Raw genomic sequence first — 13,857 nt, 5'->3', positions numbered from 1 at the left:
AGGATCTGAGTGCCCTTGTAGGGATATATAAATTAAGAAGGTCAATCAGATAACTGGGTGCCAAGTTATTTAAGATTTTAAAAGTGTATAGAAGAATTTTAAAAACAATACGGTATTTGACAGGAAGCCAGTGGAGGTTAGCTTGAATAGGAGTGATATGATCCTGTCTTCTAGTGCCGCTTAAAAGGCGTGCTGCGGCATTCTGGACTAATTGTAGGCGTTGGATGAGGGAGAGTTGGAGGCCTAAGTAAAGAGAATTACAATAGTCCAGTCTAGAGGTTATAAAAGCATGAATGAGCCTTTCAAGGTCCTTGTGTCGTAAGTAAGGCATTGCCTTCGAAATTTGGCGTAGTTGGTAGAAGCTGGTTTTTAACCACTGCAGCCACTTGCTTATCTAATTTGAGGGAACTGTCCAGCACTACTCCAAGATTTCTGACAGTGGACGATAGGTGACTGGCATAAGAACCTAAGGTCCCCGATAGCTGTTTCAACGGCATGTGGCTACCAAAGACGATAATTTCTGTTTTGTTTTCATTGAGGGTGAGCGAATTATGCAGTAGCCAGTCTCTGACATCACACAGGCAGTTAAGCAACGGCAATAGCGGGGATTGGAGATCCAAATCCAGAGGGAAATAGATTTGGATATCATCCGCATAGCAGTGGAAAGAGATATTGTGATTTCTGAAAATTTTTCCCAGGGGTAGCAGATAGAGAGAGAACAATGTGGGACTTAACACAGACCCCTGGGGCACACCACAACGGAGGGGTGCGGAGGAGGAAGAGTGATTTCCCATAGAGACAGAGAAAGACCTCTCAGTTAGGTATGATTTAAACCATGAGAGTACTTTGCCTTTAAGACCAACTACATGTTCAAGCCTTGAAAGGAGAATATCATGGTCGACCATATCAAAAGCAGAGGACAAGTCTAAAAGAACTAAAACCACAGGGCGCCCTGTATCAACAGTTACGAGGAGATCATTAAAAACTCTCAGTAAGGCTGTCTCGGTACTGTGGTGGGGTTTAAAACCAGACTGGAATTTTTCATTGATTCCATTTGCCTCTAAGAAAGATTGCAATTGCTTAAGAACAATTTTCTCTAAGACTTTAGCCATAAAAGGGAGTTTAGATACCGGCCTATAGTTTGAGAGGACATTAGGATCAAGATTGCTTTTCTTGATAACAGGTTGGATAACTGCATGTTTGAACACAGCAGGGACGCAGCCTGATAGCAGTGATGAATTCATTAAAAGTAAAATCCAGGGTCCTATAGTGTTCAGGGCGTTTTTGATAATGCGAGAAGGAAGCACATCATGACGGGAATTGGAGTTTTTCATTTGGGCTATTATTTCCTTAAGGGTCGGAAAGGAAACAGATTCAAACTGTTCTAGTACCGACGGGGGTTCGGATGTTAAAGATGTGTCTTCAATGGGTAGATATGTGGATCTTAGTGCTATGGTTTTATCTGAAAAATAGTTTAGGAATTTTTCACATAAAGCTTGGGAGGTCTCGGTCTGAGTGGAGAGTGGATTTATTAACGAGTTAAAAATGCTAAAAAGGACCTGTGGCTCATGACTATTAATCGCAATGATCTCCGAAAGGAAGGAGGCTTTTGCAATTTTAACAGCCTTCTGATATTTCTTCAGACAATTATGGAGAATGTCAAAGGAGATCTGAAGTTTGTCTTTCTTCCATCTCCTCTCCGCTTGGCGGGATTCACGTCTGAGGGTACGAGTATAGTCATTCATCCAGGGTTGACGGGACGGTTTGAGGCGTTTGTTCTTTAAGGGAGCCACAGTGTCTAAGATAGAAGTACAGGTGGCAATGAAGGAGTTAGCGAGATCGTTAACCGATGTAGCTGTATCCCAGTTAACTTCGCAGAAGGCAGAGTTGGTCAGAGCCATAGAAAACTGAGCAATAGTCTCCGAATTAATCATGCGTATATTTTGCACAGGACCCTCACGTTTCAGCTCCATATTGCACACATTGACATTAAACAAAACCGGGAAATGGTCCGAGATCCCAGGATTATAAATGTCCGTGATGCAGATGTCCAAACCGTAGGATAGTACCAAGTCAAGCGTGTGGCCTTTAATATGGGTTGGTTTACTGACCCACTGGGTAAGGTTAAAAGAGTCTATAAGGGCAAGGAAGTCCTTGACCAGTGGGTCCGACTCACAACAAACATGAATATTGAAATCACCAGTAATGAGAGTACAGTCATAGTTAACCAAGAGGTTTCCTAAAAAGTCAGCGAACTCATGGATAAAATCCTTATTGACTTTTGGTGGGCGATATACCACCGCACAGAGGATCGGGGAGGGGCAGATCAGCTCAAGTAACTGCACCTCAAAGCTAGAGAATATGGCAGGGGGAAGCTGTCGCACATGAAATTTGTTTTTAAAAGCCGTGACTAGCCCTCCCCCTCTGCCCGAGGTCCTAGGAGTGCTGACAAAGGTGCATTCTGGTGGGAGAAATTCCGATAGGGAGACAGACTCACCGGGCTGGATCCAGGTTTCTGTCAGGAATAAGAAGTCCCGCTCGGAGGAAAGAAAAAAATCATTCAGGACGAAGGACTTGTTCGCCAGCGATCTGGTGTTCAGCACAGCCATCTGGATCGTAGTCATCTCATCGTTATTCGGAGCACGTCTCAGCGGACGTAGGTTGCTGTGGTTCACGCCACCACTACGAGCCCGTATCCAGCTTCTAGTGGGGTGGTGGACGACTGGTAGCTCCGGGTTAGCGAGTTGTCAGACTTGGCGGGTCCATCGATGACGGAGTAGTCTGATGGTGTGCTGGTCGTGAGAAGAGAATAAGGGTTGAAGGATATCCGAGATGGTGTGGTAGTTGGTTACACCATGTAGTTTCAAATAGGTTTTGATGCGAATCCGGATGCCGCTCCGTTTTCCCCGCCGTCTGGGCCGTTTCTTGGCGGGGGGGAAAAAAGGCAAGCAGTGTATGCATGTAGTCGTGTCTTTGGGAGACGGGATGTCGTTTCCCAGCTTCCAATACGGGTATGCTGGTTGATGTTTCAAAGGTCGGAGATCCAGCAGCGTTTGACGATCATAAACAATTAGTGTGGTTCCATCCAGAAAACATATGGAAAATAAAACAGCTAACAACAGAAAGAGCTCGGGGGAGCGGAGACGGCTTGCCGTACACACTGGCGCCATCTTGCTTTTATAATTCCCCCCCCAGCGTTGTAAACTCAGCGAGTGCCTCTGTGAACTCTCACAGCTCCATCGTGTTTCTATACAGATTTGCAATCTATAAACTTTCTCGTCCAATTCAGTCCAGTTGCCAAAACGTGTAAATTTGACCCCTTCTCATATAAAAATAGGACTCCTGCCTGACCGCACAGACATCATCCTCCCACCGGTTCTAATGTCTGACGTTGTTTCCATGGCATGTGCATTAAATTGAGTTTTCTTTAGCATTTTGGACTCTCCTGGACTTTCAATGTTAACTCAACCACCTTTTCGCACCTGTTATTGCTTTACAGGGAGTGCAGAATTATTAGGCAAGTTGTATTTTTGAGGAATAATTTTATTATTGAACAACAACCATGTTCTCAATGAACCCAAAAAAACTCATTAATATCAAAGCTGAATGTTTTTGGAAGTAGTTTTTAGTTTGATTTTAGTTTTAGCTATTTTAGGGGGATATCTGTGTGTGCAGGTGACTATTACTGTGCATAATTATTAGGCAACTTAACAAAAAACAAATATATACCCATTTCAATTATTTATTTTTACCAGTGAAACCAATATAACATCTCCACATTCACAAATATACATTTCTGACATTCAAAAACAAAACAAAAACAAATCAGCGACCAATATAGCCACCTTTCTTTGCAAGGACACTCAAAAGCCTGCCATCCATGGATTCTGTCAGTGTTTTGATCTGTTCACCATCAACATTGCGTGCAGCAGCAACCACAGCCTCCCAGACACTGTTCAGAGAGGTGTACTGTTTTCCCTCCTTGTAAATCTCACATTTGATGATGGACCACAGGTTCTCAATGGGGTTCAGATCAGGTGAACAAGGAGGCCATGTCATTAGTTTTTCTTCTTTTATACCCTTTCTTGCCAGCCACGCTGTGGAGTACTTGGACGCGTGTGATGGAGCATTGTCCTGCATGAAAATCATGTTTTTCTTGAAGGATGCAGACTTCTTCCTGTACCACTGCTTGAAGAAGGTGTCTTCCAGAAACTGGCAGTAGGACTGGGAGTTGAGCTTGACTCCATCCTCAACCCGAAAAGGCCCCACAAGCTCATCTTTGATGATACCAGTCCAAACCAGTACTCCACCTCCACCTTGCTGGCGTCTGAGTCGGACTGGAGCTCTCTACCCTTTACCAATCCAGCCACGGGCCCATCCATCTGGCCCATCAAGACTCACTCTCATTTCATCAGTCCATAAAACCTTAGAAAAATCAGTCTTGAGATATTTCTTGGCCCAGTCTTGACGTTTCAGCTTGTGTGTCTTGTTCAGTGGTGGTCGTCTTTCAGCCTTTCTTACCTTGGCCATGTCTCTGAGTATTGCACACCTTGTGCTTTTGGGCACTCCAGTGATGTTGCAGCTCTGAAATATGGCCAAACTGGTGGCAAGTGGCATCTTGGCAGCTGCACGCTTGACTTTTCTCAGTTCATGAGCAGTTATTTTGTGCCTTGGTTTTTCCGCACGCTTCTTGCGACCCTGTTGACTATTTTGAATGAAACGCTTGATTGTTCGATGATCACGCTTCAGAAGCTTTGCAATTTTGAGACTGCTGCATCCCTCTGCAAGATATCTCACTATTCTTGACTTTCCTGAGCCTGTCAAGTCCTTCTTTTGACCCATTTTGCCAAAGGAAAGGACGTTGCCTAATAATTATGCACACCTGATATAGGGTGTTGATGTCATTAGACCACACCCCTTCTCATTACAGAGATGCACATCACCTAATATGCTTAATTGGTAGTAGGCTTTCGAGCCTATACAGCTTGGAGTAAGACAACATGCATGAAGAGGATGATGTGGACAAAATACTCATTTGCCTAATAATTCTGCACTCCCTGTAAAGTCAGTAGTGTCAGAGGAAAGATTCTCTTTCTCCTGACACTACTGACTCATCAAAAGGCCAGTCTAAATACTTATTAGCTAAGCTTTACCACAGTGGTCATCAAGTATACGGGTGACGCCAAGGGACAGCAGGTACTTCTCATGCCGTAATCCGTGGGCAGCCATTTTTGGGTGGTTGAATTGTTGTATTCTTCAAGTTTTTAAAACGTTGGAAGTCGTTCGTTAAATGTAGAGTTTTCACAGCGCTATTTAAACAGTGGTATTACTTTGGCTGTTTTCATTTGTGTTGGTAATGCACCAGTTTGTAGAGACAAATGTATGTAAAGGGTTTAGAGATGCCATCGAACTTTAACAATTTCCATATCGATGTCATCAAAGTCTGTAGAAGTTTGTTTGTGATTTCCCAACAATATCAATGATTTCCTTTTCTTTTACCACCGTTAAAAACATTGAATGAGGATTACGTTCAATGAGTTTTGTTTCTTTCTCTGCACAATTTCTTATATCAGGAATTCTATCAGCCAAGTCTGACCGAACATTTACAAAGAGTTCATTGAACTCATTAACCACATCACTCATGTCAATATTTCTATCATGATTAGTGAAATATGAAGGATGATTTAACTGCCTAAAACTATTTTTAATAATGCTATTTAATGTTTTCCAAATACCTTTAATGTTATTTTAATTTATATTTAGTCATATATTTTAGTCATAATATTCCTTTTTACATGACCTCAAAATACTAGTTAATTTTTATTTTTATATATATATATATATATTTCTTGTATTTATTTTCAGCTTCTCTACTTCTGTACTTTATAAGTTCTCTATATAAGGTTTTTATCTTTTTACATGCATTTTGTAATCCTTTTGTGATCCATGGGCACGCTGCATATTTATTTATTTATTTATTTATTTATTTATTTCTATATTTCTTTACTGGGTAATGGTTATATAACAGTTTAAATTTTCCTATAAAAGTTTCACAAGCTTTATCAATATTTTTTTCCGTATACAACATCTCCCATGCTTGCTTAAGTAAATAACTTCTAAATGCATTTATGGACTCACCTGTTTGTATTTTATTGCATTTTCCTGATTGAGCTTCCTGTAATTGCTGTCATACACTGCAAAAACAGGTGGATGATCACTAATGTCATTAATTAGGAGACCACTTTTAGATTTCATTAGTAAATATTAGTGATGTGTAGATGAGGCCTCCTGAAGCGTTTCAGCACATTCCCCCAAACTGTATCCATGCTGTGTTGACACAGTGTTGCTGTTTTGCTCCATACTGACACCTGCTGGACCTGAAATATCATTGCAGGCAACTTACTTGAGACTCACAACAGACACTGATTGAATGACCTAGTCATACGTGTATACACTGTAAGGTACTTTCCATGGAATCATTTTATCTTTTACATTGCAAATATTGTAGACATCTTTAAAATATATTGTGAATGTCATTAAGTGAAAATTAAAATGAAAGTATTGTGAATGTAATATTACCCATTTAAATGTAATTGACTCAGAGTTTATTATAAATTTCGATTTATAAAAATAAGTTCATCCAATGTTTTTACATTCAGCCTATTGCATTTTTTTGACACCATTTCCCCAGCTTTGGAAAACACACGCTCACAGGGCACAGATGAAGCTGGGGTACACAAAAACTGTAAAGCCAGGTGGGAAAGGTTCGGATAAGATGTCTTCCTATTCCCTCAGTACGTCAAAGGATCCTCTGATCTTGGAATGTTTTCTCTCCGCTAAGTAGCGCTGGACCTCAATGATGGAGTCCGCTGTTGCATTGTTGGGTTGTCTGCCAACTTCTTCATTGAACCGCTGCCACGGGTTTTCTGAAAAAATAAACGCATGGCCGTTTTAGTTTTTGTCATCTACCCCAAATTAGTACACATTAGCATCAAAATAAATGTACGAATAAGCTGATAATACTGAACTTGTCTGGAACAGGTGATTGCTCTGATGAAGGTACAGCCTGTGGCTCAGAAGTTGTGCGGGCAATTACTGCAGCACACTCCATTTTCAGGCGATTGACTGCCTCACTACACTTGGAGGAACTACGAAATCCGAGTGTTTTAAATCTTGGGTCTAAAAGTGTTGATAGGGTCAACACACTTATTGACTTCAGATTAGAAGCAGATGGAGATGGGTGGCTGCTTGTGTGTGTAGATGTAAAGAGTTCTGCTCAAGTGCACAATATAGCATTTTCATCATCGGGATGACCTTTGATCCTGAAACTCTCCTCTCCTCAGACAACTCCACTGTGGCCTGATGGAAAGGGGCCAGCACAAGAAGTGCTTCCCTTACGATGTCACACTCATCAGCCGTAAGTGGAGTTAAATCTGTTGGAAGAGAAGCAACAGATACCCAGACTGCTTCTTTCTCATCATGTAACCGTGACAGCATCTGATATGTGCTGTTCCAACGTGTTGGGACCTTGTTGATAAGTTTCAAGACGGGCCGCCCCATCTGCTGCTGCACTTGAGCAAGCTTTTTTTTTTTTTTTTTTTTTTTTTGGCTGTAGTGCTGGATCTGAAGAATGATATAATTAGTCTAGATTTATCTCTTATGGATGAAAGTTCAGCACTTGGACTAATAAATTGAGTTTGTGTGCAATGCGAACTGAATGTCGAATGTGGAGAGTTCTTGTTGCTGCAATCATGTTTGGTGCTGTGTCGGTCACAAGACACCTTATTTGTGATGACCCAGTCATCCATCATGCCTGTTTTGAATTGGGCCAAATAGTCTGCAGTGTGACTTTGTGGAAAGCGTTTCACATCCAACACAGATGTACACAACTGCATATTCTCATTAATGTAGTGACAGGTAGGAGCCAAGTAAGCCTCCATGTTCACAGAGCTTGCTGGACTTCCGTTTTCACTCATTCGAGTTCCTTCGCATGTTTTTTGGCTATCAATTCCTTGATGGTCTGAAGATGAAACAAAATTTAATCAGTATGCAGTACTTAACATCAGCTACCTGATGAGACACTGTCTATACAAACCTTTCTGGTTGGCAAAACGTATGATGGATCAAGGACCTGAACCCCTCACTCTCCACAATACTAAGGGGTTGACAGTCCTTTATAATAAAATTCAGGACTGCCTCGTCCAGAAAAGTCTTTCTAGATCCGTGGTTCTTAACCTGGGTTCGATCGAACCCTAGGGGTTCGGTGAGTTGGTCTCAGGGGTTCGGCAGAGCCACCGCCGCGGAGGTCTGGACACACCCGAATTATCGTGTAAATTCGTGATAACACGCCCCGTTTGGCCATCACTGGCTGCAGATGATCATGCTACACTGCTTGGCCAATCAGTGCTGCGGGGAATTTGGCACGCTCAGTAGTCAACGTGTGACTGTCGTGGTAGTACTTAGTATGGATTAAAATATTAACAAAAAAATCACACGAACTATGTCAGGGCAAAAGAAGAAAGTGGTTGGACAAATATGTACAATATGGATTCACATGTATCACGGAACGTGATGGGAGTGAGCATCCTATCTGCATGATTTGCAACGCCAAGTTGAGCAACTCTAGTCTCGCACCGGCAAAACTAAAGGAACACTTCTTGAAGCTGCATGGAGACGGGGAATACAAGAACACAACACTTGCTGAATTCAAGGTGAAGAGAGCCAGATTTGATGAAAGGCCCACTCTGCCTGCTCTTGGATTTGTACCCGTTAACAAACCGATCCTCACAGCATCGTACAAAGTTGCTTACCTGATCGCAAAGCAGGGCAAGCCACACACCATTGGTGAAACACTCCTGAAACCAGCTGCGTTAAAGATGGCGTATCTGATACTCGGAACAGCGGCCGAAGGTAAATTATCCCAAATTCCTCTTTCAAATGAGACCGTCAGCGACAGAATAGAAGACATGAGTAAAGACATTTTGGCTCAAGTAGTTGCGGATCTGATTTCAAGCCCGGCAAAATTCATCCTTCAACTCGATGAGAGCACAGACGTTGCTAATCTAAGCCAGCTTGCTCTTTTTGTGCACTATCTGAAAGATGACATGATAAAAGAAGATTTTTTTTATTTTGTAAGCCTCTTACAACAGCAACTAAGGCAGCCAATGTGAAGAAGCTTGTGGATGACTTCTTCAGAGACAACAGTCTTTCATGGGACATGGTTTCTGCAGTTTGTACGGAGGGAGCTCCAGTCATGCTGGGAAGAAACTCTGGTTTTGGTGCGCTAGTAAAAGCCGATGCACCACACATCATTGTGACGCATTGTATTTTGCAGAGGCATGCGTTGGCAACAAAAACCTTTCCTCCAAAAATGGCAGAAGTATTAAAAAACGTAGTGGAATGAGTGAACTATGTGCGAAATAGTGCTCTGAGGCACCACATCTTCAGTGAGCTGTGTAAAGAAATGGGCTCTGAATTCAAAGTACTTCTGTACCATTCTAATGTTCGGTGGTTATCCCGGGGACAGGCGCTGAATCGTGTGTTTGCCATGCATGAGTTCATTCTCATTTTAGCGTACATGGCTGATATATTCACAGCTCTCAATCATCTCAATCAGCAGATTAGTGATGTGTCGGTTGCGAACGAAACGGCTCTTAGAGTCGACTCTTTTAAGTGAATGACCCGAGCCGGCTCCTTATTGGGAGCCGTGGGTTTTGTTTTTTTTTTCTTTCTCTCACCCTCTCTCGCACTTTTTTTTTCCTGCTTCACTCCGTGCTTTGTGCTTTGCGCTGGGAAGAGGGGGGGGGAGAGAGAGAAAGAGAGCCAGGGACAACAGCGAGAAAGGTATAGTAATCATCCACAACTATTTTCAGTTGCAGATGATAAAGGATTCAGAAAGTTTATTCATGCAGGTCCATATGACAGAGAATGTGCATCATCTTTTTGTTTTCATATTTTAATTTGTATTTAATTGTGTTGTGGTTTGCAGTGTTTTGTGTTGTTTCACTTTAAATTTGTTTAAAAGGAAAAAGCTGAAAATTTAAATAGTTAAAAGTTGAAATTTATGAAATGTAAATACCGTAATTGTCGGGCTATAAGCCGCTACTTTTTGCACAAGCTTTGAACCCTGCGGCTTTTAGTCAGGTGCGGCTTTTCTATGGATTGTCCATGATTTTTGTCATATCGTAAGACGATTTGTTTTGTTTGTTCCGCTGTTGTACGGCACTACGTTGCCTGGCGGAAGGATCGGGGTTCAAGAGTGGTATGTTAGTCACATGTCCGTCCGCCAGGCAACGTAGTGCCGTACGAAGTAGCGCGAAAAACAAACTTCAAAGTAGCGCTACGCGTTCAGCGGGAGGCGTGGATGATGAGCGGCGATAAACTTGCGAAAAGCAAGTTATGCCCAACTCCACCGGTGGATTCTGACAGCGTGGAAAAGTGTGAAAACATCCACGATCACCAACGGATTTTGAAGGGCTGGACTGCTGCATGATGGAGAGGAGGAAACCGCCACGGCCCTTCTGAGGGTGTTCGACTCTGACACTGACAACGAGGATTTCTTTGGTTTTGAAAGTGACAACGAAGGAGAGAAGCGGAGAGTGGATGACGAAGCCATCCTGAGCCTGTTCGTTTCCTACACTGGAGGAGAGGACTTTGGTGGTTTTAGTGTGCAGGAAGAAGAGAAAGATGGTGGTGAATGACTGACTTTTCTTCTTGTTAAAGCCGTGTTACTGCACCTGAGCCTAAAAGGTAGTCCGAATCTATTTTTCTGGTGTGCTGTAGGTTACTGTTATGTACTACATGTGCAAATATGTACCCATAACTTGTTTTTCAAAATATTAATAAAAGTGGTGTGTCTCCAAACAGCCATCTCTTTCCTGACAATTCCCTTTGTGCATATTCTCTCACATATGATAAGTCAGCATTGAAACACCCGCGGCTTTTGGTCAGGTGCGGCTAATGTATGTACAAAACAGGATTTTCCCCTGATTTTAGCTTGTGCGGCTAATATTCAGGTGCGCTTTGTAGTCCGGGAAATACGGTAGTTGGTTTCTGTATTTTATAATTAATTTATTACATTCTATGTGGAGTGAATAAATAAAAGTATATTTACAGTGGCCCCTAGAGACAAAGCACGTACAAACTCAAAAACACAACGGAAGTGCTCCAGGATGCTAGGGGCCGTGTTGAGCTTTTGTTACCTAGTGGCTACACAAGCCAGGAAGTACCAACAATCGGATTGGGTGTGTGGTAGTAACAGGTAAATTACGTTTTTTTTTTTTTTAAATTATTTGAATATATATATATATATATATATATATATATATACACATACACACACACACACACACACACACACACACACACACACACACACACACACACACACACACACACACACAGTGTTGGGGAGTAACGGAATACATGTACCGCCGTTACGTATTTAAAATACAAAATATGAGTAACTGTATTCCGTTACAGGTACCGTTTAAAAAGGTGGTATTTAGAATACAGTTACTTTGTTGAAATAAATGGATTACACGGCGGTACTTCCCTGTTTCATATTGTGGCGTGTCAGGACTGTTTGGGTTTTGTTTGACAACTATGTTCTGTTGTGTCAGCTGGCAGCATTACGGTTGCCATGGTTACAGGGTGACGCTCTCTCTCTGCGTGTTTCCTGGGTGAGAGAGGCCTTTTTGTTGTTGTTGTGCTAAGCTAATAGGCAGAATGCTATCGGTATAGCTCTAAAGAATGTAGCATCATAGGCAGTGTAGTCCGTGCTGCAGGGAGAATGGACTGCCATACACGTTATGTGTCTGTGAGCGCGAGGAGGGAGAAAAAGGAAAAGTACGAGCTGTCATCGAGCAAAAACGGGAGCTGGAAGCATGTAAATATAATAATAATAATAACCACTGCAGCCAAGAAGAGTGCCTGACGAGCCCAGTTGTAAGTAAGCTATTAAGACTCGACAGTACGCTGTGTTCGTGTTTTCCTCCAAAAACAATAAGTTCCGTTGGAGCAGCCTTTCAACGCCTCTCTCTGTCTCTCGCTGGCAAAGTTGACCCAGACAACAAAGTAAAGCTAGTTTTCGGCTACGAGCCCAACACAGAACCCGACGTATTAGCCAGAGGTCCCTTTACTACGGTTCGGAGCCACGGACCTTCAGTAACAGTAATAAATCACAGCAATAGTACATTCATGTAGTTGTAAACAGCATGATAATATTCAGAATACGTTACTCATTGAGTAACGTAACGGAATACGTTACAGAATACATTTTGGGGCATGTATTCTGTATTCTGTAATGGAATACATTTTAAAAGTAACCTTCCCAACACTGTGTGTGTGTGTGTGTATATATATAAAAAAAACACCCAGCACGCCCCTGTGGGCAGTTTATCGTTCAAGCTCGGGTCCTCTACCAGAGGCCTGGGAGCTTGAGGGTCCTGCGCAGTATCTTAGCTGTTCCCAGGACTGCGCTCTTCTGGACAGAGATCTCCGATGTTGTTCCCGGGATCTGCTGGAGCCACTCGTCTAGCTTGGGAGTCACCGCACCTAGTGCTCCGATTACCACGGGGACCACCGTTACCTTCACCCTCCACATCCTCTCGAGCTCTTCTCTGAGCCCTTGGTATTTCTCCAGCTTCTCGTGTTCCTTGTTCCTGATATTGCTGTCATTGGGAACCGCTACATTGATCACTACGGCCGTCTTCTTCTGTTTGTCTACCACCACTATGTCCGGTTGGTTAGCCACCACCATTTTGTCCGTCTGTATCTGGAAGTCCCACAGGATCTTAGCTCGGTCATTCTCCACCACCCTTGGGGGCATCTCCCATTTTGACCTCGGGACTTCCAGGTTATACTCGGCACAGATGTTCCTGTACACTATGCCGGCCACTTGGTTATGGCGTTCCATGTATGCCTTGCCTGCTAGCATCTTGCACCCTGCTGTTATGTGCTGGATTGTCTCTGGGGCATCTTTACACAGCCTGCACCTGGGGTCTTGCCTGGTGTGATAGACCCAAGCCTCTATGGATCTTGTACTCAGAGCTTGTTCTTGTGCTGCCATGATTAGTGCCTCTGTGCTGTCTTTCAGTCCAGCTTTGTCCAGCCACTGGTAGGATTTCTGGATATCAACCACCTCCTCTATCTGCCGGTGGTACATACCGTGCAGGGGCCTGTCCTTCCATGATGGTTCCTCGTCTCCCTCCTCTTTCTTGGGTTTCTGCTGCCTGAGGTATTCACTGAGCACTCGGTCAGTTGGGGCCATCTTCCCAATGTATTCTTGGATGTTCGTTGTCTCATCCTGGACTGTGGTGCTGACACTCACCATGGTTCCCATTCGCCTGCGGGATCCCCAGGTACTTGTAACTGTCCTCTATGTCTGCAATGTTGCCTTCTGGTAGTTCAATCACCTCAGTTCTGACTACCTTCCCTCTCTTTGTTACCATCCGACTACACTTCTCCAGTCCGAACGACATTCCAATTTTATAATTCCAAGGTATCTTACAGAGTTTCTTACAGGTATTCCATGAATTAAAGTTGCTAAACCACTTTTAACTGGTAGACGTTCACATTTATGCAGGTTGAGTGAAAGTCCAGAGGCTTTAGAGAATGGCTGCATATTGTTAATGGCCACTGAAACTTGCGAGGCGTCTCTGAAGAAGAGAGATGTATCGTCTGCCAGCTGACTTATGAGTATTTCTCTGTTAGCAATGACCAGGCCTTTTAAAGAACTGAGTTTAATGTGTGAATTAAGGAGTTGCACAGAAAGAAGGAATAAATATACGGATAGGGGACAACCCTGCCTCACTCCACGCTTTAGAGAGAATCTTGGGGAAGTACCAGTGGCAAGCT

The sequence above is a fragment of the Simochromis diagramma genome, unplaced genomic scaffold, assembly GCF_900408965.1.
Source record: "Simochromis diagramma unplaced genomic scaffold, fSimDia1.1 OVJJ01000644.1, whole genome shotgun sequence".
In the NCBI taxonomy this organism is placed as follows: domain Eukaryota; kingdom Metazoa; phylum Chordata; class Actinopteri; order Cichliformes; family Cichlidae; genus Simochromis; species Simochromis diagramma.
This window is presented reverse-complemented; position numbering follows the sequence as displayed.